Genomic DNA, 4,865 nt, shown 5'->3' with positions numbered 1-4,865 from the left:
GCCTCTCGAACTCTCCTAGGCGGACCCAGGCTTCTTGCGCGAGTGGCCCGGCGACTAGAGCGGCAAATTTCCTTCGGCGTTCCGAAATCCGAATTCTTCGGCGAGGACTTCTAGTTCGTCCCGACGGAGTTTGTGGATCCAGCCGGTGCTGACCCCTGGATTGGAAAAGTGTCCCGCAGGGTATGCCTCCTCTGGTTGTTCATCGTCGTGATGTTCCATGTTGATTTCTGTTGATTTTTGGCAATGAGTCACTGTTAAACGGCACTTTTAGGATCGGCACTGCGTATACTTTCGCGTTTGTTTTCGCGCCCGGATTATGTAAGTGCGCGGACTTGTTATCGATTCAATTTTCTTCCACGAAGTGCCTGATTTCGGTTTTCTTGAAGTTTCCACGAAAAATCCTTTAAAGTCCCTGCTCGGGCGCCACTGGTAATGTCCTATTTCAGGCTGAGGTATGCATCAGCCTGTCCAGGGTCCTGAATTACAAGATATTTATAATTCACGAGGACTTTATCGGGAAAACCAGGAACTTTGCCAGAAAACTGAAATAGAAATCACAACACTTTTTGGTTCTTTTAATTTTAATGGTTTTCTTTATTCTTCCGTATTCTTCCGTACGATTATTCTACCCGGTTATGTTATGTTTACTTGCACTACGACGCAGATGGTGATTTGACTGACTCTGACGATGGCTGGTGGACTGCCTCCGACGATGGCTGGTGGACTGCCCTTTTCTTCATGCAAGGCAGTGCCTTTTATAGATCGGCCGGCCTTCGATTTTCCCATGAATGTCTTACAGATATCTTATTTCTACTCCGGAATGTGGGAAGGGTTCTTACATAAATATATATTGCCGAATTATAGTCTGCGCGTACAGACGGGCTGATCGGTAACAGAAGGTTACCTAATCATTAGCCCTGCAGTCAGTGTCCAATATCCCCGGTAAGGAGAGTCGGAGACTGCTGACTGGCTTGCGCATGTGGGGGTTTTGCCCGGTAATCGAGGGTTACCTAACTAATCGCCTCCCAACAAGTGTCCAATGTCCCAGGTAAGGTGATCGGTGTGCACCGGTACCGTGGGAAAGGAATTTCGTTGGCACTTCGGGAATATATATTGTTAGGAATATTTATTTATTTAATATTATTTTAGGTACTTATTGCGTAAGCCCCTTCTGCTGGTCTCCTGTCTTTTGGCGTGTGCTGAGTTTGCATTTTTGCTGGGTGTTGATCGCTTCACCTGGGAGTAGCGTTGGCTGCGTCATCTGCTTGTGACGAACCATGGGATCCATGGCTCGTTACAAAAGTTTAGTGGTATAAGGGTCTGTGAACTCCTTAGACCATCTTTTGATAAAGCCCAGGACTCCTCTGGCTTTATTCGAAATAGCGGATATGTGTTAGTTAAAACACAGATTTGGTACAAAGATAATTCCCAAGTCAGTAATTTGGTAAAGGCGGGTGGAACAGTTATGCCTATTATAGTCAAAGAGGTAAGGCTTGCTGCGATGGAATGTCATGACGTTACATTTGGAAATGTTAAGGGGAAGAATGTTTATTAAGCATCAGTTGTTGAGGGCGTCAAGATCAGATTGGAGACATAACGGGGACATGGGGTCGCTATAGGAGAAACATAACTTCACATCGTCCGCATACATAAGTACTCGGGAATGAGTTAAGACTTAGGGAAGATCATTGATGAATAAATTAAACAACAGAGGGCCAAGATGGCTACCTTGAGGTACCCCCGACGATACAGAGACAGGCTTAGAAAGAGAGTTAATAAAACTGACACGCTGAGATCGATTACCAAGGTATGCATTAAACCAGAAAATAAGTTTAGGCGGAAACCCTAGGAGAGATAATTTATGAATAAGCAGATTATGATTCACTGAATCAAATGCTTTACTAAAGTCAGTATAGACTACGTCAGTTTGCGACTGCTTAGCGAAACCCTCATGCACGAAAGTGGAGAATTCCAGGAGGTTAGACAAAATAGACCGACGTTTTACAAATCCATGCTGCGATTCAGAGAATAATGAACAACAAAAGTGTTGGAGCTGGGAAGTAATTATTTTTTCGAAGAGTTTGGGAATGGCGGATAAATTGGAGATCCCACGGTAATTTGAAACAACCGATTTAGAGCCCTTTTTATGAATGGGAATAATATAAGACTCTTTCCAGACAGTGGGAAAATCGCCGAGCTCGAGAGATAGGTTAAACAGTTTAAGGAGGGGCAGGCAGAGAGAATCTGCACAAAGTTTAAGGACAGCACTAGGAACCATATCGGGACCGGTAGAAAAAGAAAATTTACATGACTTTAAGTTAATTAAGAGGTCATTATAGTCGATGAATGGGGGATAGATACAGTTAGAACTATTCATGTGGAAGGGATAAGATTGATTGGGACGAAGTATGTCAGAAGAAGTCAGAATAGAGGGATGGTTATTAGAGGGAGCTGATTAGCAGAGTTGAAAAAATGAAGCGAAAAGATTAGCAACATCACATTCATTATCAGCCTGGCTGCCGTTAAAAGAAAAAGAAGACGGAAATTGGGAAGAGTTACGTTTTGAGTTGACAAACCTAAAAAATTGCTTGGGATCACGCTTAAAGCTAAGTCTACATTTGGACAGGTAGTCATTATAACATGTTTTATTACATAAAAGAAATTTACTCTTAGCGATTGAATACTTAGAGAAGTCAGATCGCGAACCAGTTCTTTTGAACCTTTTATACAAGCGTAAATCTTATACACGAAAAAACTGCTTTCCTGAATCAAAAAATAGACGGTGGCTTAACGGGAGTTTTGATGGGGATACTTTTTGAAAAATTATTCGTCACAGAGACGACTGGCTCAAGGGACCACCTGGCCCAGACGGAGCCATACAAATCTTCACAGATGGCTCGAAACTGGACAACAAGGTCGGAGGGGCAATCTACTCCGAACAGCTAAACAGGCTCCCAGATCACTGCAGTGTCTTCCAAGTGGAAGTCATAGCGATTAAGGAAGCTTTGAGTTGACTCCATGAAATTTCCACTACGGCAACTCGTAAAAACATCTACAGTGACAGCCAGGCTGCGATAAAATCGCTAAATGCGATAACATCGAGCTCGGCTACCGTGACAAACTGTCGCAAATCTCTTCACGAGATGGCTCATCAGTTTGTTATTAGCCTAATATGGGTCCCGGGCCACCAAGACATTGAGCATAGCAGATGAGCTGTCCAGAACTAGTATAACAATCCCCCTTCTCCACGATATGGAGGATATTCGTATGCCAATGGCCATTTGTAAGCACATTATAAAAGAGCACTTTAAGCTACTAATAGACAATAGATGGCAAACTGTACCACAACGTCGCATAACTCGGCAAACATGGCCTCGTATCACAAAAAAGCGTACCGCTGAGCTCTGCAAGCTCAGTAGAAGGTGCAGCTCAGTCATACGTTCCCTAACGGGACATTGGCTAATAGGCACCCATGCAAACTGGCTGATTGCCCCCTACAACACTTATGTCGCAGTTGCAGAGATGAGGACGAGGAGGACACGGTGGAACATCTGTTTTGCTTCTGTCCGGCTCTCAGTAGAAGGAGACTTCAATACTTGTGCTCACCTTTCATAAATGGCGTCGTTCAACACTTTGAAGCTAAAATTCGTTAACTAAACCTAAAAAATGAAAAAAATGAACAAAAAATACCTTTTCGATGGTTGCGGGCCCAACTGCCAATTGGGAACAAAGCAAACGAAAAAGGGTTGTACATTTGGTACCTGATCGCGATCCCAATTCCCAATGGGCAGTTGGGCCCGCAACCATCGAAAAGGTATTTTTTGTTCATTTTTTTCATTTTTTAGGTTTAAACGCCAAATTAATGCACCTATACACAAAAAAATAGAGGACACAGGATATAATTTTTTTTCGACTTTTCCTGAGTTTTTAAAGTCAAAATTTAGTAAAAAATACCGCACAAAAATCATCATTTTTGCATTTCAATGCTTTATATTTCCCAGACGGTAAGCTGTAATCACAATGTGTTTGAGCTTAACTTCTAGCTGTTTTAATTATCTTTTCAAAATAGCAAAGTTCTTTACAACCAAACGTAAGATACTAGAACTATGTGAAAAAAACAAGCGCTACCTCTGAAAAAAGCTTAAAAAAAATACCAGACTTCAAAAATTCTTCAAAAAAAAGTTCTGCCATAGAAAAAAAACCATAATTCTTTAAAAAAATTTAAATCCCCATATCTATCAGAAAAAGTCGGTTTGCATCCTTGAGGAAAAAAAAAGTTCGATTTTGTCGAGTAGTGTTATTTGCCATAGCAAATAACGGTAATAATTACGCTCCCATAAATCCGTCTGGATACATAACTGGCGCAGCCGAAGAGGCCTTCTGACAGAAAAATGGGACCTTCTGTCAGAAGGAAGAACCAAAGTATAACAGAATGGATGAAGAAAATTTTAAGATAAGTTATATAAAAACACACATAAGTACATATAAACATTAAAAACAACGTGCATGATGCATGAATTCCTATAGGAATGGATGGTGAAGTGAAGTTATAACAAAAACAAAATTCATACACATTTGCCAAAGGTACTTTTTCGTGAAACCCTGGTTCCAATTTGGTTTTCTTTCTTGCTTTCTTTTCCTTTGGTTTTTCGTGAACACCTGGTACCTATTTTTCCTTTCTTTTCATTTGATTTTTCGTAACTTCTTTTCCATCTCTGTCCTATTGCTATGCTCGTTTAGTGAGTGTGAGCGAGAAAGAAATATCTGACTCCCGAATTGCACAGCCGGGCGCTTTACTATAAAACCACCCCTATTCTATGGCCTTGCTCATTTAGTGAGTGTGAGCGAGAAAGAAATATTCGGTT

Source organism: Drosophila obscura, unplaced genomic scaffold, assembly GCF_018151105.1.
Source record: "Drosophila obscura isolate BZ-5 IFL unplaced genomic scaffold, ASM1815110v1 contig_25, whole genome shotgun sequence".
Taxonomy (NCBI): domain Eukaryota; kingdom Metazoa; phylum Arthropoda; class Insecta; order Diptera; family Drosophilidae; genus Drosophila; species Drosophila obscura.
The sequence above is the reverse complement of the archived record's forward strand: the minus strand, read 5'-3'. Positions refer to the sequence as shown.